Consider the following 25,384-nt stretch of genomic DNA (forward strand, 5'->3'; position numbering starts at 1 on the left):
CAACGTCTCAGCCTCACACCCAATGTGACATGTCACACTCCCTCCATGCCATACACCAACAAAGCAGAACTACTCAACAATGATCTGTGCTTACTCATTACCAACCCAAGACATCACACTACAGGAACTGAGACTAAGCCTCTAGGAACATTTGCATCAATTTCATCATTGCCACTCCTCCAAGTATGTGACACAGGACTCATCTTGCTGGCCTAGGTGAGTGCTAAGAGATCCAGCAGCATACTAACTATGTCCTGTCAACCTTGATTTACAACAGATTAGCATTTTCCAAAGCAAAGCAAAAATTTAGTTCTTCAACCATAGGAGTTTGTGAAGCTCTTCAATAAAGAAAGCAGATATTGGAGTCAGGCATCCTTATTCTACCATTCCCCTATGTGACCTGAGTAAGTTATTTAACTTCTCTGAACCTCTGTCCTCCATCTGAACAGATACAGGGCTTCCTGTGGAGGAAGTTAATGGTGGGGGAATGCAGCTTAGTGGTAGAGCACTTACCTAATATGTACAAGGCCCTTGGTTTGATCTCTAGCACTGTAAGGAAGAGATGAGAGCCTGGAGAAATGGCTCAGTGGCTGAGAACACTTGCTGTCCATGCAGAGGATCCAGGTTTGAGTTCCAGAACTCACATGGCAGCTCACAACAACTGGTGACTAGTTCGGGGTATCCAAAGCCCTTCTGGCCTTATGGGCACCAGGCATGCATGTACTACAGATGCATACATGCAGGCAAACATTCATCCACATAAAATAAAATCAATCAAAGGAAAAAGAAAACATATGAAGGGGTCTGCTTGTTAAGTAAGCAGCTATCCTCCCGTGTCAGGAAATGCTCAATTTCAACATCTGTGCAACATGAAAGCTAGTAACACATTTGAACATGCTTTGGATGTGCTCTGCCCCACAGCTGTGTGAGCTAAACGACATGTTTTGGGCAACAGCTCTCCTGCCATGAAACAGTGACTACCCAGCCTCTTGTCATGCTCCAGAGAGAAGCTATTTTGGCAACAAATTCAGTGTACCACAAGCTGATTGTGGACATAATAATCCTAGGGGCACTGCAGGATCCAGACTCCACCACGTGTGACAAGTGGACCATTGTAAAGGTAAAAAAATTTCAACTTCATCCAACAACAGCCAAAGACCAAAAAAGAGCTTTCCCAGACTGTTTTAATGACTTACAGTCATTAAATGGACATTGGGAGAACAAGAGGGGAAAATTGCATTTTTGTAAAAAAATAGAGGGGAACACACAGATCACATCAGCTAGCCTGCACAGAGTCATTATGGTCACTGCGCAAATGGAAAACAAGAGTAAAAGCCTTTTCTTGTGATTGTAGAGTCTGCCTGCCACACCCCAAGCACAGAACCCGGCAAAAGCAGATCGCCAATATCAGGTCCCCTTTGATTTTTCCTAGCCTATTTTTGCTGTAAAATGGTGCTTTAGTTCTTTCCACTTTGATTCAAATAAATTCCATTACAGAGTTTCCGTTCTGTTTGTTATCAGTGCCTGCTGGGTGGAAGCCTAAAATCAGCAAAGCTCCCAACCCTAGCTCTGACTTTCCTTCTTTTTTTTTTCAGCCTCAATCTGTAGGCCAATCAGCCATGGTCCTTAAGGGACAGTTGCCTAAAACCAAGAAGGCCCATAATGCCAGGACTGGTGTACAGCATCAGCCATCAGACTCAGCTCTGGGTTCCTGCAATCTTGCTTCTGGAAGAAGAAGACTTGAGTCACACACAGTCTTAAAAGGTTTCCACAGAGAATAATCCTTTTCTGAGTTGCTGCCTTATAAGAGGCAGCTGATGGGCTCCACTGTCTAGACTGGCAAATTATTTCTCATGGGTAAAAATAGTTTTATTCTTTTGTAAGTGATAAAGAGATTTGCTTATTTTGAGGTTGGCACACAGCTACAGTAGCCCTTCTGGAAATACTTCTTCTGAAGAGAAGACTTATGTGTCAAGCTTATATTCAGAAATAACAGCAAAGACCAAAGAGGTCTAAGCTCAGTGTCAATATGTGACATATTGCCTAGGAAACTCTGGGCATGGCCTGTGTGTGTGTGTGTGTGTGTGTGTGTGTGTGTGTGTGTGTGTGTGTGTTTACATGGGAAGCCAGAGGCCACCTCTATTGTTATTCTTCAGTCACTGTGTCTGCCTTCTTTTTTAAGACAAGGTCTCCAGAAGATTAGGCTAGAGTACATAGCCAGAGAAGTCCAGGGATCCACCTGTCTTTGTCTCCCAGCCCTGGTATTATAAGAGTGTACCACCCTTCTTCTATTTTTTTATATGGATTCATAGAATCAAAGTCAAGTCCCCAGCCTTGCACAGCAAGCATTTTACTGACTGAATTATCTCATCAGCCCCCAACTTTCATTTTTATATTAAAGAACTCACCATTTGTACAAAAGATGAACCAGAACCATGAATTTTCTCTCTAATTTTCCACTTTATAATTTATCTCCTTAATGGATATTTTTCCTACTGATTCTGCGCTACCACCATAAACCTAGACAGTGATCAAATCCTGGTTTTCCATCCTCTGCAAGAACTGAAATCATGACATCTCCATGGTATGACCAAAGCTTATACACAGAAATTGAGAAATTTCAAAATTCCATTTCCAGCTCTGGCAGACCTACACAGACTGCTTTGGCACTGTTATTTTAATTATTTTACATGCTGCCTCCACAGTCCTAATGATAAAATATAAAAAGCTGTTTCGTTGGAACTTGTGCTACAAATAGCACAATGACAGGGTTGGGGAAAAATCTCTCACGGTATTAACTGGCTCACAAAGATTATTCTTAATACAAGCTGTTCCCAACATATGACCATTATTTCTGAGTGATCCAGACTCATTACCAGACCCTTCATAAGCCTAAAACCCCAATCCTCCAGTGGGGACCTCACCCCTGGGTTCCAAGTCAGACAAGCTCCTGCAAAAAAACCTGAGAGGTTCCCACATGCAGACAAAAATTCAGGGGTACCATCTCAACTCAGATAGGGACATTTAAAAAAATAAATTATCCTGGTATCCAGACATCTAGATATGAGTGAGAAAGAAAACACTGAAACCAAGGAGATGGAGGTGAGGCTCAGTGATAGAGCACTTGCCTGACATGGTCAAGACCCTGGGTTTATTCCCCCAGCATGATAAAAATGAAAATAAAATTCTGCCTAAAAATCTCCTCCAAATGAAACCACTACCACCTTCAAAGATGGGACAAAGATTTCTGGCATCCTAATTTATAGCTCAAAATGTATGTTTTAATAGAAACACAGATTTAAAAGAGGTTTGCACAAGGCTCTATAAATTTTATTAGAGCTGAACATAAAAAGCTGTAAATGCAGGGTCTGGAGAGATGGCTCAGTGGTTAAGTGCACTGGCTGCTCTTGCAGAGAGAGGACTTGGTTCAGTTCTCAGCACCCACACAGTGGCTAACAACCATCTGTAACTCCAGCTCCAGGAGATTTGATGCCCTCTTTTGGCCTCCATGGGCATTGCACACACATGAACTCATATACATGCAGGTAAGATACTTAGAAACATAAAATAAAAATAACAAGTACAATTTTTTAAAAGTTATAAATGCACTCAAAACTGCCTATGCCATTAAATATACAACAAATACACTATACTGTTTTTTCAATATTTTATTATTTTTATTTTATGCCTGCCTGTGTGTAAGTGCACCCATGTTGTACAATGCCCACAGAGGTCAGAAGAGGGTGTCAGATCCCCTGGAACTGGAGTTAGGATGATGGTTAGCTGTCATGTGGGTGCTGGGAATCCAATCCAGGTCCTCTGTAAGAGCAGTAAGTGCGCTTAACTGCTGAGCCAACTCTCCAGCCCCCTACACTGTCTTTTAAAGATTTATTTATTTTTACTTTATGTGTATGAGTGTTTTGTCTATGTGCGTGTATGTGTACCGTATGTATGCCTGGTATTGTAGAGGCCAGAAGAGGGCACTGAACCCCCTGGAACTGGTGTTACAGACAGTTCTGAGCCACCATATGGGTGCTAGGAACCAAACCTCAGTCCTCCATGAGAGCAGCAAGTGCTTTTGACTGCTGAGTCAATTCTCTATTCCTACTGGTTATTTCTTAAGGCATTGATTAAAATATTCAAGAGCAGGGTGGGTGGCTAATAGAAGTCATGCAGGATTATGTGCTTTCATGTTTGTTCCAGAAAACATCTTGTCAATAAGTTGCTATGATATTGGACCATCTTGCAAGATGCCCCCAGAGAAGTTCTATGACTCTAATCCAGGCTGAATCGTAGACCATTCAGCCTAGATGAAACTTTCAAACTTCACAACCCAGCCCTAGATGTTCTTATCAAACAAGACTACTAACACATGACAAGGAGAATGGGTGGGGAGAGAAAGAAGCTAATTCTAGTTTTATTCTGCAGATGAGCAATGAACTTAGGGCTAGAATGCCTGGAAGTGACTTTGGCTTGGGGTGCAAGAGATATGTTCATTTCCTATTGCTGCTAAAACAAGTTGTCAGTTTTAAGTTAAGTAGCTTAGAATAATGCAAATTTATTCCAATGACGTTCTGGAAAGCAGATGTCTTGTGTTCAGACACTGAAAGGCTGTTACTCCTGGAGACCTGGGGAGAGTCTTGCTCTCCTTTCCTAGCTACGAGAGGACTCCAGCATTGGTTGGCTCAGGGCCACTTTCATCTTCAAAATATACCTGGTCCCATCATCACATCTCCTGTATCTGCTTCTGATAGTATGTTTCTCTCTACAAGGATCCTTGTGATTACCTTAGGTATACTCAGATGACCCCAAAGAATCTCCCTATCTCAAGATCCTTCACTTAACCACCTGCTAAGTCTCTTAGCTTTATAAGATAACGTAATCAGAGGTCCTGATGATTCTGTCACTAAAATACTAGGTATTCATTGTTTACACTAACAGATGGAGAAAGATAATTGTAGACAAATTCACAAATATTTAATATAATAAATTAAGCAATCCCTTTGCATTCAGTCTTTTCAGGCACTCAGGTTTCTGACCTACCTCCTACTCATCTTCAAGACAGTATGTTTCTTCAAAACTGTCTGTTTCCAGCATCACGATGACATGGGAAGTGGAAAGCACAAATCAGTTGGTGTCCTCCCATTTGCCTTCTGCAATTAAGTGACTATTCTGGGCTGCTGTCTGCCGGGTAACCATGAAAATGAGACCGTTAGATCTCCAATCCCAGATATCCCCTAGGCGCCTGCTGCTGCACTCCACAGCTGGTGCAGGGTACTGGGTGCAACAGCCAGCTCTGGGCGTCACCTTCTGTGCCGGATAGCTTTAGTGTCAACTTGACACTCCTGGGTTGAGGGAGCCTCAATTGGGGAATTTCCTCTATTGGACTGGCCTGTGGCCATGTCTGAGGGGCATCTTCTTGATGAGTGATGTGGGAGGGCCCAGCCCACTGTGGGTGGTGCCACCCCTGGGCAGGTGGGCCTGTGTTGCATAAGAAAGCAGGCTGAACAGGGGCCAGGGGAGCAAGACAGTAAGCAGCATTCCTCCATGGCCTATACTCCAGCTCCTGCCTCCAGGTTCCTGCCCTGAGTTCCTACCTTGGGCTCCTGGATGAACCATGACCCAGGATATATAAGCTAAATAAACCCTCTCCTCCCCAAGTTGGTAGTGGTCAGAGTATTTTGTCACAGCAATGAAGAAACAAACTAGGACACCTTCCACTCAGTTCCCTGGCCAGAGCCCTCTTGCCTCATAACTCAGATACCTTCAGAGTCCTCTCATGAAGTAATTAAAAAACATCTGGTTCCTTCCACCACCACACAGAAGCTGAGGAAACACAGTGAACACACCTAGGACTTCCCTCTGTTACAGCAAAGAATGGAATCTACCTCTAAGTGGAAACATGCTAGTGTCTCCTCCCTTAAGAGTTAATCCAGTTGGGCAGGTCAATAGCCTGGTCAAGGGACCACCCTTGGTCCCCTCAGGAAGGCTCATGCACCTTCAGCTATACTTAAGAGGTAGGAGGAACAATTATCCCTTTAATGAGCTATTGTACTTTTCCTTCCCATGATTGCCACCCACTAGCCCTAGTGCAGTCACTCCAGAACTACCATGAGCTTCTGTCGGGTCTGCCTACCTTTCTGAGTTCAGAAAGACCTTTCCTTTCTCTTCTTTCTTTCTTTAGGATGTTGCCCAGAGCCTAAGGCTTTCTCTGGTACTCTGGGCCTTTCCATTCTTTCTCTAAAGCTCCCTTCCCTGCCAATATGGCTGCTTGTCCATCATGCAGCTGACCTCCATGCTTAATTCAAATAGCAGGGTTTTCTTTCTCCCCTTTATGACTCTCACCTATAAGTCTAAAATAAACCTCTCTATAATTTATCTCTATAGTTTATGAATTTCATTCTTTGAATTCATGAGACAAGAATTCAAAAGCTGGCTTAGGGTAACTTTAGTGACCACTGAGAGTTTCCAGGACTCTAGCTCTCCCCAAAAGGCTCCATCATTCTCAAAGATACCCCAGTATTTCCATGTGACCTCCATCTGACATCACCATGTGTCATCTTATATTGCTGCACATAAAGTCACTCCACACAGCAGCCCCTGCTGAGAATCCTAAACAGTGTTAGGAAGGTGCCATACGCCTCTGTCATTAGCATTTTCATCAGTCTTGGCCCTTAGTGCCCTCTTCTACTTGTCTAATTCTGGTCATTGAATTGTTCCCTCCCTTTAGGCACATGTCACCCCACATGTCCAGACAAAGAGCCCATTTTCCTTCCCTGGAATCAAGACAGACTCTATTTCCTCCAACCTACACAACATGGTAGATTCCCAAGCTTGGCTTTATAAGGTCTCTCTCTCTTCTCTCTCTCTCTCTCTCTCTCTCTCTCTCTCTCTCTCTCACACCCCCGCAACAGAAAGCTCATCTACACCATCACAAAATTGATAAACGAAGCCCAACTCTCCTGCCCAAGGAAGCTTAATTACCTGAGATCACCATGGAAACAGGAAACCCAAACCAGCCACTTAGGGAAGCCAAGCACCCAGGCAGCAAACACAGGCGGAAGACTTGAACCTTCTAAGTTCAGCCCAACCCCAGCTGAGCACAATGATGGAAAAGAACTGCCCAGCTAAGGCAGTCAACTCAGAATCTTAAAAGAAAGTAAATTGTTGGCATTTTTAAGCCACCAAGTTTGAAGTGGTTTCTTGCACTGCAATAGGTAACCAAAGCCCCCCCCCAAAAAAAATTTTAGCTTTGTGTATGTATGTGTATGTGAGTGTGTGAGTGTGTGTGTGAGTGTGTGTCTGTGTGTGTGGTGTCCCCAAAATGTGACACAGTAGCAAGGCACATACAAAATGATCAGTGAAGTAAGCAGCCATTTTGCCAGAATCCCCCTCATTTCAAGGGTTTTGTTCTGCTTTGGTTTTGAACCAAATACACGCATTTAATTCATCAGTAGCCAAAGAACTACTCGCACTTTTTTTCTCCCTAATTAGCCTGCAGAGATTTCCCCTTTGGTGAAGAGAATGTGACATGTGAAGTCACCGAGCCACTGTCCTGAATAACAAACCAGTCTTTAGACATTAGTGAGAAAATTCCTCAGGAATGCTAAGGGTATAATGCTGATTGTGAAATGTGAAATTCCAGGGGACTAACCCTTTGAGAGACACCGTCTTGTTCAGTTTTATTTTAGGTTGATCAAAAGGACCATGAAACTAGATTGGAACACTGTGCATCAGACACTGTCTACAAAAAACAGTAACAGGAACTTGATCCTCTTGAAAGCTCCCACATGTCCTGTATTTTAGCAGACAGGCTTTGAGAAAGGAAGCATCCCTATCAGTAGAATGATGCTCTGGGGCCTGGGGTGGTGGCTTAGTAAGCAAAGCACCTGCTGAGCAAACATAAGGGCCTGAGTTATGGTCCTTTATGGCTGTTCAGACCTGTAACTCCAGTGCTGGGCAGCAAAAACAAGTGGATCACTGGAGCTCAGTAGCCAGCCAGTCTAGCTGAAACAGCAAGCTGGGGGGCTCAGGGAGAGATCTGTCTCAAAAACTAAAGTGGAAAGCAATAGAGGAAAGAACCTGACATCCACCTCTGGCTTCCACACACACTCATGGGTAAAACACACACACACACACACACACACACACACACACACAAGAACTGGGTAAAACACACACACACACACACACACACACACACACACACAAGAACGGTGTCCCACCAAGCCTCATAATTAAGAATAAAAACTTTCAACATAGAGCTATCGCATAGGCCTTGATGCTTATCTTTGGAAAAGCTTTAAATGGAAAACAGGCAAAACGATGTCTAAATGATCACATTCCAAACAAAGGCAGAAGACTGAGTTTGCACACTCAGCCAATTTGTTAACAAAGTTGTTACACGTGAGAAGAATGAGAAAATAATTTAGAAAGAGAAGTGTGGACTATTTGATTGTCTAGTTTGCACCTTTACCACTGTTTCTTTATTAACCCCCCATTACAGAAGCCAGTAAAGGCCAACAGCAACATAAAATCTTAAGTTACAAATGGGGAGTCATAAAGGCCAGGTTTCCAGGCTCCTAGACTCCTGTCTGGAATCAAGTACAGCAACACGCTTATTTTAAAGTCACTCAGATAAATTTAGATGGTACAAAAGCCAACAATACACCCTGGGGTTTTTTGGGGGGGGGTAGCTGCCACAATAATCCACTCACATGCACTGTTCACACAGTGATCATCAGCCAGGAATCTAACTCCCAATTCTGAACTCAAGATTGTCTGCACAATAGAGTTAAGTGGGGAGAAACACACTATTATGAAGTAAAGGAGTCCTGGGTTCAATTCCAGTATGAGCACCAGCTGCCTGGGGAATAAAATTTAACTTCCTAGCCCGAATTTCTTCATCTTTAACATATAAATAATTGTGGCTACCTCATGAGCTAAAGAAAGATTAACATCTTATATGACAACAAAAATGTCAAATAGGAACCAAATACATCTTACTTGCTATAGTTTGAATTTTGAATCTCGGCCTGAGGCTTGGTCCCCAAGTCAGCACTATTGGGAGATGGTAGACATTTGAGAGGTGAAGCCTTGTGGAAAGTTCTTGGGTCACTGAGGCTGTGCCTCTGAAGAGGACTGTGAGACCCTGGACCCTTTTCCCTTTGCTCCCTCATTTGTGATGTGAGTTTGCTCTACCACACACGCCCACCATGGTACTTGCCTTGTCACAGGCCCTAAGCAATGGAGCCAAGTGACCATGGCCTGGAATCTCCAAAATGGCAAGCCAAGCAAAAATTTTTCTCTCTACAAGTTTACTATCTCAGGCATATTTTTACAGTAAGGGAAACCTAGCTATATGATTTTAATTAAATTACTGATTTTGTTTTCTTCTCCTATAATGTTGGCACTACTCCCCTCAGCCCTGAACTATTATTCACTAATCACTCAAAACTCATAAGACCAGGAAATAAATGCATAACTGAAGACTGAGAACTCAGTCTACAGACTCTAACAAGATAAGAAACACAACTAGTAGAAAAAACAGACACATGTCATAATTCAATGTTTGCTAAGTCAGCTGTGGCTATGATTCCAAGAGAATGTCTTTTGGGGTTTTACTTTTTTTTTTTTTTTTTTTTATGTGTATGAGTGTATTGCCTGCATGTATATGAGTGCACCCGTGTCGTGCAGTGCCACGGGCCTCTCACCACCATGATACATTCCCATGAGACAAAATGTGATGAAGTCCTTTAAACACCAGTACTCCCTTTGTCAGTAGGGAAGAATTATTGCTGTTTATTACACATCAGCCATTGGTGTCATTTGATATGAGCCATACATGCAAATTTCACAAGAAGCTTTTGAAATTGTTTTGTATTCTTCATTTTACTAACAATAAAAGTGAGACCTAAAGAGACGAAGCAATCTACCCAAGGTCCTACAAGGAGGAAGTGGTAAGCTAAGATCCCAACCCACATCTATAGGTCACTGGATGACTACCCCTTCCACAACGTAGGAGGTCGTATGTCATAAAGCTTTGAGTCAGTCCCCTGAATTCTGCAGAGAAGAACAGGAAATGGATTATATAATTATTTTTCATTCCATGTCTAGACTCTAGGAAATAATCCATAAACCAACCAGAAAGCAGAAAGAAGCATGGGGCTGTGAACCCAACACTGGGCATGCATCTAGGATGGAGAAATAGCAATCTGAACACGCAGGGATGGTCACACCAACTCCAGACATGCGTCTGATGCTGAAAGTTATAGACCTGCTTGTGTATTGTATAGAATGGCTACACTGCATTATAAGGACATCATGCTGGTTTATTTCTAACTCCAGCACTGAAAGACACAGGGGAATCAATTGGCTTTCAATATAATTCTGCCTGAGTTTGAAGCCAGCCTGTAATAAAGAGCTTACTCCTTTTAGGCACATTCAATTTTTAGAGAGTGAAAACATGGCAAAAACACAAAAGTGGTAATATTTCCTATACAAAGACTCAAAGGAAGGCCCACATTTTATGTAAAATGAAGTAAAACCAAATTCTGAACATAATAGTTATGTGTAACTTTTGGAAGATAATTACAAAACTGGAGAAATAAGATGATAAGGGAGATATTCCCAATCTTTTAAAAAAATATAGGAAGAAATGGTTCTTAACTGCCTTAGTGTCAGCATTATATTTTTGTAATTCTTGAAGCCATGTCTCAACATTTTAACTTTCCTGGGACCACAACGTGCTCTGCTTCCTCATCTTTGCACTGCCCGATTCACTGGAGTCTGGAGTAGGCATTAGTGGTGCTCATGAAATACCGCCAGTTCTCCTCTTTCCAAGAGCTGCACGGAGCTGTGGTCCCTGCCCACTTGAAGTTATACATGACCCTTTCACTGCCTTGATTTCTTTTTCACTGACTGGCCAATGAACATGAGTAGCTGTCATGTTACATCTAGGCTCACTCTCACAAAAGATGGTACATGATTCACCATGTGTGATGGCTTGAATGAGAATGTGCCCCATAGACTCCAAGTATTTGGACATTTTGTCCCAAGTTGGTGGCGCTGTTTTGGGAGGTCTTAGAAGGTATGGCCTTGCTGGAGGAAGTACATCACTGGGGGCAGGCTTATAGAGTTCTTGAGCCTTGCCAGATCTCTAGTCATTCTCTTGCCTCCTGCGCCTGCTTGAAGATGTGAACGCTCTGCTTTCTGCTCCTGTTCCAGCCACCTCCTGCCACCATGCCTCCCCACCATGATGGACAGTGATTCCCCTGTAACTGTAAGCACAAATAAATTTTTCCTTCTATAAGTTGCTTTGGTCAGTGTTTCTATCACAGCAACAGAAAAGTAACTGATACACCACGTCTCCTTCCCTTTACTTCACCATGGTAACTATCAACATTCCATGTAGGGAAGACTCCTTCAACCTGCATTCATAAGTGAGTCCTTCGCCAAAGTCAATCTTTAATGTATGTGGCACACAAGAGGAGAAAAGGGGAAGAAAAGAAAAGAGAACACCTTTGTGGTTTTGAAACAACTAAGCTTTGGGTATTGTTTGCTATTACAACATACCACAACCTGACTGATTAAAATAACTCGATTTGAGACTGGGATGTAGTTCAATTGGTAGAGTGCTTGCCTACCATGCACAAAGCCTTGAGTTCAATCCCCAGCACCACAAATACTAGGCATGGTGGCACATGCCTGTAATCTTAGGAGACAGAGGCAGGAGGATGAAACTTCAAGGTCATCTAGAACTTCATAATACATCAACGCTAGCCTGGGCTACACTGTCTAAAAACAAACACAGAAAAGGGGAGGGAGATAACTCTGAAGCTGGAGAGGAAGCTCAGTTGGTAAAGTACTTGCCATATAAGCGTGAGGTTCTGAGTTCAGATCCCCAGCACCCACATTAAAAGCTGGCTGAGTTAGCATGTACTTGTGATCTCAATGCTGGGGAGGCAGAGATAGGTAGCTCCTTGAGGACTCACTGGCTAGCCATCCCATCCTAATCAGTAAGCCCAAGGTCCCAGTGAGAGGTCCTGTCTCAAAAAACTAGGTGGATAGTGCCTGAGGAACAATACCCAAGGTTGATCTTTGGCCTGTACAACCCCCACATACAACCTCTGAATGAAGACAAATCAAGAAAACCTGAAAAATAAGGTGCAATGACCATTTCCATTGACCTCATCACACTTTTAAGTAATTCTTTGTAGGTTTATAACTGAGAAGACTGTGCATACTACAGCCTGACATAAACATTAATATAACTTATGTTGGATAATTGTTTTAGAGCATCATGTTGCTATATGCCACTGCCATCAGCTTCACCTCTCAAAGATACTAAAATCTGCAGAGAACAGTCTGTTCACATATCTTGTGCCAGAATAGTAATCATCTACTCTGAAATGAGTAGTATTCACTCAGCAACTAAACACAAGTAAGCTTACATTCAAATAACCTATGGGTCACAGCACCAGAAGTAAAGGGGTAGGGAGGAACCCAATGCCGCTTTGTAGAATAGAAATATGTACAGAGGGGGCTGGAGAGATGACTCAGTGGTTAAGAGCACTAGCTGCTCTTGCAGAGGACCCAGGTTCGAATCCCAGCACCCACATGGTAGCTAACGACTGTCCATAACTCCAGTTCCAGGGTATCCAACACCCTCTTCTGACCTCCGCAGGCATTGCATGACATGGTGCACTTGCATACATGCAGGCAATACACTGGTACACATAAAATAAAAAATAAGTAAATAAAATATTTTAAAAAATAAATAAAATATTTTTAAAAGAAGCATGTAAAGAGCCCAAGGGGACAAGAGAACAGTAAAATAAACAACAATAACATACACTCAAGAAAACGAGGTGCAGATGAACTGTAATATCGAAAATATGCTACCAAGAGAGGCAGAAGGGCCCAGCCACTTGCAAGCCTCCTGCTGGAGCCCATCTGAGGGATTTGCACCTGCTATTTATGTTACTGTGCATGGCTTACTTCCTTCCCAAGCAGATGGGTTTCAAACAATGAGGCCCTTTGACACATAACTTGGGGAAAGAGAAGGTCAGAAAAGAACTAGGAAATGGAACCAACTGCTTGAGAAGGGAGCAGAACACGTGAGTGAACGCCAGCAAGCTTTCAGACATGGGTGAGTGACTATCTTCATGAAGCAACTCAGCTTGCTACCTCCCCAGCCTCAGCCCTCAGTCTCTCACCTCTCATTGGGAAATGACTTAGGAACTGAACATAACTCTACCCTCGGACCTCAGCCCTACTTGAAGCCACCATCTGGCTCTGCTCCCAGCATTCAAGTAAAAATAGGATCCAGCAGTTCATGGATTTCTGGAGTGAAACACACCTCAAAGAACACTGAGCCACAATCAGTAAAGTGCTTGCTACGTAAGCATGAAGGTCTGAGTTTGGATCCTCAGCACCCAAGAAAAAAGGTGCAGTAGAACATGCTTGTAATCCCGGCACTGGGAGGCAGAGACAGAAAGATCCCCAGGGCTTGCTGGCCAGCCAGTCTAATCAACTGGTGCTCCATGCTCAGTGAGAGATCCTGCCTCAAAAAATAAGCTAGAGAAAGAAGCAACTGAGAAAGACACCTGATTTTGACCTCTGGTTTCCACAAGAACACACACACACACACACACACACACACACACACACACACAGAGAGAGAATACTGAGTATGCCATCTTTTACAGATGGGGAGGTTAAGCAGCTCATTTAAATTCACACATCTGGATATTTACAGACCAGTGAACACCTCCAAATGGGCAGAAATGTTGTCTACCCTTCAATTTCCAATCTGTTTTCTTGGCCACATTCATCACCATCACTCATCTGGTCTCACTTCAAATCACTCTCCTCCCTTGGATTTCTTTGTGTATATGTGTGTATGCATGCATGTGTGTGTTTGCATGTAGGCATGTACACATGTGTATGTGTGCACACGTATGCATATGTGGAAGCCCAAATTTGGCATCAGATATCTTTCATTGCTTTCCACTCTGTTGAAGCAAGGTCTCACTGAACCTGGAGCTCATAGATTCCAGCTAGTCTAGACAGCCAGCTTGCCCTGAGGATCCTGTCTCTATGCTCAGAGTGCCAGGATTACAGGTGGCCACCACACTTGCCTATCTTTTACATAGGTTCTGGGGATCCATACTCCAATTTTAACGCTTGTGCAGACAAAGGCTTTATCAACACTGAGCCATCTCCCTAGCCCCTCCCTTGGGTTTCTTGGCATTAATATCTCCTGACATTTCCCCATCTCCATTTCCTTTTCATTTATTCAACAAATACTTCTGTGACTCTTTGTGTCAGCCACCACTCTATGTGCTTTAGAAATATTAACTGGTTCAATCCCAATAACCCAAGGTAGGTATGATTGTTCCCATTATACAGAGGAGGCTCATTGAGGTTAAGTGACTTGCCCAAAGCCATAGTCAGTGTGCCCATTCTTCATCACTAGCCCCAGTGTATCTCTTTACTGCTGCATTCCCTGCCCCCCAAGGATTAGAAAGGTCATACTTCTCCACTTTAAAGGTCATTTTTTTGAGAATTCCAATTCCAAAATAATCTGTTGAACGGCTGAGACCACCCGTGGAAAACTGTTTATTATCTCTCAGCACACATTTGCTGAACGCATAGAAGGAAAAAGAAATCCGTAAACTATCCTTTTCTTCCATGCAGACTTTCCATTTGGTGGGCAAACAAGGTAAGGAAACAAAGCGGAGCCCTGGAGGACCAGACAATGTGGTCTGCAGAACTCGTTCTGAATTCTCCAGGAATGATTGATTGCAGCCTAACTGGGCTCCGCGTTTGTTTGTACAATCTAAAGAAGGAAGGAGTCCTGTTTAGGGAAGATAACCTTCAGCCTGGCTTCTGTTTTATTTTTGTTACGTATTTTTGTAATTTGGGGTTTGCATGAGCAGGGGTGCAAAGGTCTCCTGGCAAAAACTCCTCTGCAAAAATGCAGAAAAACAAATAGCCAAGGCCAATGCTTTGGAACAAGCCCCAGCTGCCTTGCTTTCAAACATCCTACCTTCCACTTCTTTAAGGAAATGAGAGCACAAAGGCTTCCAGAATTGTCTGGCCCAGAGAAGGCTGGTGGTGTCACTATATAGGACCAACTGAGTTCTTGTCTACGACAGAGAGAGGGCTGTAGGGTAGGAGGGAGGAAATGGTCACGCACATTGATAAATACAAAGCTGCCCATTCTCTACAACCCCGAGAAGAAAGAAAACAAAATCCATCATTAGTGAGCTTGAAGACAAACGCCATGTGGTACTTAAATGCATACATGATATCACCTTCCTATGAGTAAGAACAAACAAACAGTGCAGATAGGCAGACCCTTGGCAGTTTCTGGCAGACATGAAGGGAAAGGGGGCAGGAAAAGCAATAGAAATTCTCAAAACATTAAAACATATCAAGCTGCCAAAACACTTCCCAAGAAATGTTCATGTGTAAAATAACTTAAGTCTGGCCACTTTCTCTGATGACCAGATGTCCATTCACTCATCAGTTCACACCTAACATTAACTGTGTGTCTCTTCCTGTGCCTGAGGACTGTGTGAGGCCCTAGGGAAAAAAGACTCAAAAAAGGTTCAGTGACCCTGCTCCAAATATCCAAAATGTTCTAAGATCTGAAACTTCCCAAGTGTCTACATGACAACACAAGGACAGAATTCACAGCTGGCCTCATGTGACAGGACACAATCAGAAATGACAAGCATAAAGCACAACTTATTTGGTGTCCCCAAAGAAGGACTCTCCAAACTCCTTCAGCTGTGCTAGTCAAACTTTGTCTCAGGCACAGAATGATTTATGATATATAGAATTATCTTCTGGTTACATGTAAAAAGTACATATTAAACAAATGAATTCTGTGTTCAGACTTGGGTCTTATCCTCATGTGAAGGGTCTGGGGAGATGGCTCAGTTGGTAAAGTGCCTGCCGTACAAGCATGAGGTCCTGAGCTTAGGTCCTGAGCACCCATGTAAAAAGCCTGGCAAAGAGGTGTCTGCCTCTGCAACCCCAGCACTGGGGTGAGTCAGGGAGAATGTGGAGACAGGCAGATCCCTGCAGCTGACTAGCCAGCCAGCCTAGCTGAATTAATGAATGTCATGTTTAACTAGAGACCTGTCTCTAAAAAGTAAGGTGGAAGCCAGGCATGGTGGTATATGTCTTTAATCAGAGGCGGAGGGATCTCTGTGAGACTGAGGCCAGGCTGGTCTCCAAGGCTATAGGGAGACCCTGTCTCAAAAAGCAAAAAAAAAAAAAAAAAAAAAGTAAGGTGGGGAATGATTAAGACACCCAGTGTCAGTCTCTGGCCTACACACACACACACACACATGCATACACATATGCACATACCCACACAAACATGTACACACACACACACACAAACACATACGAGATATGTTATTATGTGTATTCGGTCATGCTGGTTTTATCAACTTAACACAAATTAGAGAACCTGGACTAAGGAACGTCAGTCAAGGAATTTCCTCCATAGGATCAGCTTACAGCCATGTCTGTAAGGCATTTTCTTAATTACTAATTGATGCAGCAGGGCCCAGCTCACTGTGGGCAGTGCCATGCCTGGGCAAGTGGGCCCGGGCTGTATAAAGAGGGTGAGTGAGCAAGCTGGGGGAAGCAAACCCCTAAGCAACCTTCCTCCATGGTCTCTGCTTCAGTTCCTGTTTCCTGGTTCCTGCTTGAGTTCCTGCCTTGGCTCCCCTTGATGATGGATTGTAACCTGCAAACTGAAATACACCCTTTCCTCCCCATGTCGCTTGTTATCAGTGTTCTACCACAGCAACAGAGAAGCAAACTGGAACAGCAGGTACACCAAACTGAGTAAAATCTGAAATCTGAAACATTTCTAGTCCCGAACATTCCCAGGGGGTATTCGACTTGATGTGCCACATCTATCCATGCGGAGTTGAGGGTTAACTGGAAATTCACCAGACCTTCCAGCAGGTGCTATTCTGTGTACAAAGTGTACCCATGGATGTGTTTCTTGGTGTTTTAGCTCTAATGAATATTTGAGATGAAAGGCAAACCAACATCAATTGCTCAATAGCTGTGAACTATAAACAGAATAGTCTAGATTTTTCCATTAATTTTAACAAAGCTGAAGGAGTCTGTTTACAAAAACCTGTCAAAGTACACTCAGGAATGGGGTGGCTCTTTTGAGCAATAATGTTTCCGTGCCAACCCAAAAAACCTAAAAGGGAGAGTCCCTGGTAGGAAACGACAGTGCTGGGTGGGACAGCTGCAGTGCAGGCTGGACTGTTCAGCTCCAGTCAGAAAACAATGGCTTACAGATCATTCCTCCAACATGCAGAGACCCTTCAAAAGACTGAGCTATAGGATTGCTCTAAAATATACAATATTCCTAATGGGAACTGTCGGGCTAAGGTTAGGATTCATAAATTTAACTGTCTCCTATGAAACATCTACATAATATAAACATATAAACATACCATGAAAGAACTAATGGCATCTTAGAAGAAGGAATTTTTTTCTTTTTTCTTTTTGGTCTTTTTGAGACAGGATCTCCCTGTAGCCCCAGCTGTCCTGGAACTCACTATGTAGATCAGGTTGGCCTTGAACTCACAGAGATCCGCCTGCCTCTGCCTCCCAAGTGCTGGGATTAAAGGTGCATGCCACCACGCCCGGCTATCTGATTTCATGGTTAACAGTCTAGATTTCAGAACAAAACCATCCATGTGCATAAAAAATGTTCTTTTCTAACAGTACCACCTCAGACATCCAGCACTCAGCTGCCCAGCAACCCAACAGCCATGAAGCTAGAAGTTTAAGTGTCTGCATATATGAGCATATTTTCAGGGACAGACAGCTGAGCATCGAAGCCAACACCCCACAGATACTCAATCTGTAGGAAATAACATCTAAAAGCAGATATAATTGGATAAAAAGTAGCAGATCAGGCAGGTTACTTGGCATAGTGACACATGCCTGCAATCTCAGCTCTCAAGAGCCAGAGGCAGGAGGATTGCCATTGGTTTGAAGATAGCCTGTGTTATCTTTGTCTCACCTCAATCCAAGGTGAGCAGGCAGCAGAGATGCAGTGATAAGAAAGAGGCTTCCAGAAAGCCCTGGAAAGTAGGGATAGGAACTAAGACCACAAGATGGGGAATAAGAAGAAACAGGAAGCCATCTGACATCTCTATGATGAAAACAAATTTACTCTTCACAGTGTTCAAGTTAAAGAGATTTTTGCATGTCCAGAAGAAAAACAGATATGTTCTTCTTGATATAAGAATCCATTTGTGCCAGGGAATGAACAATGCCATGTTCTCTGAGCAGTGATTAAGGAAAGAGACCAGGGCAGTGACTGGAAAATGTGGTGACCAAGAATGATATTTCTCTAGTTGAGAGACAGACCTAATCAGGATCTAACACAGACACCCAGAGGAAAACCCAAGATGGATTTTCCTCTACTTTCCTCTTTGACTTTGGTGTGTAGAAGAAGTACAGATTTCCTGCAGGAAACAAGATGAATGATGCCAGAAGTCAGCCACTCCATCTGACCCAGAGGAGTCCAGGTTTTTAAAGGCAAAGTGGACAGCAGCACACAGAAGCACAAGCTAGAAGTACTTACAAAGATCTGCCATGATCTGTAATTCCTTAACCACAATTCAAAGGTAGTGGTGGTACACACCTGTACACCTAGCACTTGGGAGGCAGAGGCAGGTGGATCTCTGTGAATCTGAGGAAACTCCAGGCTAAAAAGAGCTATCTAGTGAGATCCTGTCTCAAATAAACAAGATGGATGGGTGGATGGATGAATGAATAGATAGATCCCCAGATCTCTGAAAACCTATACTATGTTTGGTGAAAACTCATTGATGAAATCTGACAAGAACTAACCCGATTATATGTATTATCTTTATCCACATTCACATATTTCATTACCAAAAATAGTAATGTGTTTGAACATGGAACTCTGCTACTGAAGAATGAACTATATTAGCAACTTAACCTAAGTTACTCCATCTTGCTCAGAATAGCAATTTTAACAGTAACCTCTTTTCACCTATGGGAAATATTTAAAAAGAGACAACAGCCTTGAGTTCTAAGAAATAGCTCAATCACAAACCAGTGGAACATGCTAACCTCAGACATTCTACATCTGGCTAACTGCTTGTTTTTGCTTCTGTAATTCGCTTGCTATTTTAGGTCCCCTTGATACAAAGTATAAGACCACCCTGTTATTATATGACCACCCGGTAACTGTTGATTTCAGCTTTCTTACTATATTTGTTATGGCTAGGAAACTAATTTTAAAATTACAAAGTTGATTACCAAGTTATATGACTGTATCACTTGTCTGTATAATGATTGGTTGTTGATTAATAGATTCAAAGTTCTGCTATGTTGTACAAACCTGATCGATTCACAGGTGTCTTGTTCGAATAATATTTCTGTAATCCTATAAACACTCTGACCCAAAAATGATCAGGGTTGCTTCTACTCCTGAGATAGACAGCCTGGCCAGTCAAAAAATAAAATTTACCTTGCTACTTTTCTTAAAGTGGTGCTGGTGATATTTTTGCAAACTCTGACCTATAACATTTGGAGGTTCCACAGAGATCCAGAGGACTTCTGGGCCCAGCAGTTTCAGGAAACTCCCTGAGAAGGGACCTGCCCAGCAGTATTCTGAGGACTCCCTGGGAGGGGACCTGCATCAGCCTCAGCTGCCGGGCAGTATCAGCAAACTCCCTGAGAGGGGACTTGCATCTATCCCAGCTGCTTCTGCTTCCCCAGTCAGCCCTCCAGTTTCTCCCACCATACCACCAACAAGGTAAGAGAGAGCTTGAGAAAATGCTTTTGTTTTAGTTTCTCTTTTGATTTTGGCTAGCCAGCGACTTTCACCATCTGGTTCTGGGCTCTGATCAGACTTACTAGGTGGGAAGCTGTATGCAGCAAACCTCCCCTAGTCGGGTTCCGGAGGAGACGTCCCCGGACCCGCCTGGCCATGAGCCCAAAAGCTTGTCTTTCGGGACCTGGATTTGACAGCAATCTGGTTGATGTTATTTGTCTGTGCTTGTCTTGTTCTGTGTTTTGGTCTTGTATCTGTGTTCGTCAGGGGTGGGAGTGTGTCTCAGGGTGCTACCCCGTTAGAGTGTATGTTGAACAACTTATCTGACTTCAGGTCATGTTTTGGATGCACCTAGTTTTAATTCAATTATGTCATGTTATGTCTCCTGTGCTGAGATCTCAAGTAATTCTGTCATGTATGTCTGTGATTATTGTCTTCATATGTTTTCATCAAAAACCCTAAATATCTTTAATGGTAGAACTTGTTTTTTAAGGACCTTATTTGTTGCATACCTTTTGGGTTGGGTTTGCTTTCATAATGTTTGTTTTAAAATATCTCTTTGGTTTGCTCACTTTGGAAGTATTTTGGTTTTGACATTCTTGGCCTGGTTTGTGATGCTTTCAGACCTCTAAAGGCTTGAAAATGATTTGAGAAAATTAAACTCCTGTTGGTTATAGATTTGATCTAATATGTTAACTCATCTTTATTGCTGGAAATAAATTCTGGGACTGGTCTTCCTATCTCATCCTTTTGGCCTTGTCCTTTTCCCTCTGTTTCCTGCAGCACTGCTCGGTATGCAGGCAGATACGGTCTGTTTCAGGAGAGACGCTTTTCGTCCTTGGAAACTGCTGGCTTGGATATGACTCTGTGCTTTTCTCCCTTGGAACAAGAAAAATCAGTCTTGGTTTTAAAACTGGTTTGTCATGACATTATGTCTAACCATAGTATTTATTATATGAGACCATTATAAATGTATAGACTTATGTTTAATACTGAGACTATTATTAAATAATTTACTAGATATCAAATTCTATGTAAAACATCTCTTAACCTTTAAAGGAGACTTGATTGTTTAAAACCTGCTTCAAGGCTTACAAGGGCATCTCAAAGTTTATACAGTATAATAATATATTTAGAATAATTGTTCATATATATGAGGTAAAATATTAATTACTTGGTAAATTTCTTTATAAATGTTATTAAAAGAATTTATTAAAGTCTAAACAGGGTTATAACAGTTTTCCTTAAATGACTATGCTGGGGGTTGTGTACCAATTGCTTCTCTTTACCTTGTGTTTACATGACTTACAAAAGGTCATCACAATTGGACTGGTTGACTATCGTATTCTTTAATTAAAGGAGATATAAGCAGGGTCATTGGACCCTTACCTGAGTATCCAGCCACTCTTCCCAGCCAACTGTACGTAATTTGGCCCTAATCACATACAGTCTCCTGGGTTTGAGAATGACTAAAGTATATTATCTGGGAAAGGCTAGGAAAGGCTCTCAGGTCACCTATATACCTCAGGAACTCCTCAGTCATCTCTGTAAGTAAGCTCAGTAAGTTCACTGGTTCCCCAGGAGAGCTTTAGTCAAGCATTGGGTTGACACTGGAACCTTAGAAGGGGACAGACATTGCTTGAAGTCGGAGGGGAATTCTCACAACAGATGGAATGTTTATTTGTTGATGATATTATGTCTCATGGTTATTAAAAAAGAAAATAAAAAGTTAAAAGATATTAGAAGGATATGGGAATGGAGATATTTTACTAAGAAGGATTTATGAATGAAAAATATGATGGCTGGATATTTCCAGAATTAACAAAAGGAAAAAAAACGAGAAAGCCTAGGCAAGTAATAAAGGTCTGTGTAGGTTTAAAGATGTTATTAAGGGGGATTTATGTATAGAATGAATAAAAAAGCCTAAGCAAATGATAAAGGTCTGTATAGGTTTGTTATGACTTATCAATGATGGAACAGGGATAATATACAGACAATCTTGAGGTCATAACTCAGTCAACTAGTTTAAGGATGTCTAGCAAAGGTTTATTTTAGAATATCACCCAAGCTTTACCTGCATAACAATGACTACTGAAAGATGTCTTTTATGTTTCTCTGTATTATGCAAATGTTAGTTTTGGCACTTTCTTTTACCCATAACAAGAACGATTTGACTCAAGAAAAGCTAGGTCCACCTCCTTGAACCAGATGTATGCAATCTAGAAGAAAACAGTTTCTGTGAACCTTGGTCTGAATTCTGATCAGTTTATTTCCTGTTGATAGGTCTGTGATATAATGCCTCCCTTCCTTCCGAAAACTGTAAATCAGGATATAGAAAACTAAAATGAGGCTGCTTTTGTTTGTACTAGAACAGCCTTCATTAAAATAGACTTAAATTCTTGTTTAAGGTCCCTTTCCTGGGCTGTGCCTAGTTAACCTGTGATGGTAAATCTTTACCGTGAATGTCTGAGAACATCTGGGATTTGTTCAAGCCTTATCTATATATCACACAGTAATTAGAGGTAACCTGTGATGATAAATCTCTTCCAGTCAATGTTTATTGAGAACATTTGGGTTTTGTTCAAACTTTATCTATACATTACACAGTAATTAAAGGTACCAGGCTGGTGCAACTGACCTTCTTAGATGGTTAATAACCATACTTAGAAGCCCATACTAATCTGGACAAAGGGACTTAAGGGACAGTTTTGTTCCTTTCCCTGGAAGGTCAACAGTGTCCCAGGGGACTATGGGAATCTCTTGATATGTCCTGTAACTGTGATGAGTCACCCGTCCTCTTGTTCAGGGAGGTCATGGAGACCCCATCAGAGGGACTCAAACCAGTGTCCAGTCTGCAAAGAGGAGGGTCAGCACAGAGGAAACATTTCCTCCATGCTTCCAAGCGAAGCCCCGGTCGAGCAGGACCTCTTGACTTATCTTCACGTAGATGGAACTGGTAAAAGAAAGCCTAAGGAGCCAGAGGCGCCCCACCAAGCCCACGTGACCCCTGAGGACCAGATCCTCAACCAACCTTAAAGTAAAAGTAAAGTGGTTTATTTGGGCCAACTGTATGGTCTTAAACACCCAAAAGGAAAGTATAACCAAAACTTAAAATAATAAGTATATTTCTTCAAGAGTCCAAAGGATTGTATTTTCCAGACATTAGACTTAAGTCCAGGTAAAATGTTACTTAGACAATTATTTCTCAGTGATGATTTTGTTCTTAACAAGAAAATACTGCTCAGGTATAAGACTTCAGATCTTGGTCTCTTATACTATAGTGCCCACCTACAGCTGCTATTGTTCTAAAATGATGTCTAAGTTTATTTTACTTCCTATCTACTGATTCTAGGCACTCCAACAGCTATCAGAGTACTTGAAAACAAATCCTAAGTTCATCACTCTAGTGTCCAGTCTTGGCAGCCCAAAGAAAAATGAAAAAGAACACAATAGATGGATGCTTTTGAAAGCCCTCATCAGAAAATTCCAATGGACTTTAAGCGTTTAAAGTTTGCCCTGTTCTGATTTTTTCTGGTTCCCTGTCTAGAACTTGTAATGCTAACTATTCTTGCCTTTACTTCTCCTTCATGTCTCAATCTGAGTCTTTTAAATAGGCCCCACTGTAGGGGTACCCCAATTGACACACTCTACGTCTCTGTTCAGCATGGAAGAAGCCAGAGCAGTCTGCATCCCGATTCCCCATGGGCAAATTGGGTTACCTCTTCAAAAATAGTAAAATAAGGAAAAAAATCCTTGCTCTCCTAGAATCTACTAAATGAGACTGTACCTCGATTTGGCATCCATATTGGTCTGGAGTCTGACAATGGCATGGCTTTCATAGCCAGTGTATCTAAAACCTTAGCATTTGTCCTCCAGATAGACTGGAAATTACATTATGTATATCACCCCCAGAGTTCAGAACAGATAGAAAGGATGAATAGAACTATTAAGGAAACTTTGACTAATAACAGAGACTGATGGTAACTGGTAAGGAAGAATATAAGTACTCTTCCTCTTTCCCTTTACAGGGCTTATACTAAGTTCAGTATTGTATAACTGTATTAATTCAACAGTGAACCTAAAAATTTTACAGCCAGAATTTGACTAAGCTAATAACAGATTGATGGTAACTGGTAAGTAAGGAAGAGTATAAGTACTCTTCCTTTTACCTCTGGAAACTGTTATTGAGTATATTAAAGCTGTAATGAAATGCTTCTCCTAAAAAAAAGCCAGATGTACTCCTTATGTGAAAGGAATTACTCCCTTTGAGATCTTGTTTGGGTAATCTCCACCCCTACTTCCCGCTTAGGGGAGGAAAACCTGGTAGAAATATCTAATTACAGCCTTTTACTGTCATTGCAGGCTCTGCAAAATGCTCTGAGCCAGGTACATGGACTAGTGCAGGAGGCTCATGAGCCCAGTCATCCCTCACTGACCACTGAACAGACAGATCTGGAACCTGGTGATTGGAGTTGAGTCCACAGACATCAAGTGCCTAACCTTGAACCCAAGTGGCTGGTCCATATCCGATGCATTGTATCAGACATTAAAAAAATCTTTCTAATCTTATAGTTTTTTTGCTAAAGAATGCATTCTCAAGTTAAGAGAGCTCATCCAGGCCACATTCCTCAAACATGAACAATAAAAAGAACAGACAATCCTCTCAAAGTAAAACTGATAAAAGAATCTTAATTCTTATGTTCTCCTTCTGGATAATAAAAACTGTAACTGGGGCCAGACATGGTTGCACACGCCTTTAATCCCAGCACTCGGGAGGCAGAGGCAGAGGCAGGCAGATCTCTGTGAGTACAGGGAGACCCTGTCTCAAAAAGACCAAAAAAAAAACAAAAAACAAAAAAAAACTGGAACTGGGTACAGCAACTGAAATCCCCATGAGCCATCCCCTGATAATTGGGTATTAAAAAGAACTTCAGGTGGTAAGATCTTAGCCACTAACACTACCACTAGCCACTCCCCCAACTTTCTGTTTGGCCTTTGTGATCTGTTTTCAAGTAAGAATAACTAACTATCGTGTCCCATCTCCTCGACCCTGGGGATGTGGAACTCCAAGTCATGAGAAACAACGGCAAAGCCTACAAGGTTATGGATGCCCAGCAGATGAGCGTCCAGACTGCAGCCAAGAAAATGAATGGCATTATGGAACTTGGGGTTGTGAGCCATTTACTTCCTGGATCAAATAAAAGGGTAAATGGATTTCCTTTCAGCATGGCACTCCTGATGTAACTATGGGAAAACTTAACTTACTCCCTTGATTCTTTAGCTGAGATAGTGTTACAAAACCGACCAAGGCTAGATTTTGTTTTTATACAAGAATATGGTTTATGCACGGCATTATGCTAATCACACTGGAGTTATCAGAGATAGCATTAGATTGGTCCAACAATGAATTAATGCCAGAGAACAGGAATTTATTAATCACCAGAATTGGTATGAGTCCTTATTTTCCTGGTCACCTTGGCTAACTACATCGTTAAGTGTTGTTGTGGGGCCCTTGATCCT

At 42.1% G+C, this 25,384-nt stretch overlaps 1 protein-coding gene and 1 long non-coding RNA gene across 7 annotated transcripts in view; one reads left to right on the plus strand and one right to left on the minus strand.

Moving 5' to 3' along the window:
- Positions 1 to 25,384, minus strand: part of Limch1 (LIM and calponin homology domains 1) — a 353,723-nt gene that overhangs the window by 264,012 nt on the left and 64,327 nt on the right. The gene's annotated exons all lie outside the window — the stretch shown is intronic.
- Positions 19,554 to 25,384, plus strand: part of LOC115069305 — a 26,511-nt gene continuing 20,680 nt past the window's right edge. The window contains exon 1 of the long non-coding RNA XR_003848577.1: positions 19,554 to 19,846. This is a non-coding gene — a long non-coding RNA (uncharacterized LOC115069305). The remainder of the gene's footprint in view (positions 19,847 to 25,384) is intronic.

Source organism: Nannospalax galili, unplaced genomic scaffold (genome assembly GCF_000622305.1).
Source record: "Nannospalax galili isolate Female #2095 unplaced genomic scaffold, S.galili_v1.0 scaffold772, whole genome shotgun sequence".
NCBI lineage: Eukaryota > Metazoa > Chordata > Mammalia > Rodentia > Spalacidae > Nannospalax > Nannospalax galili.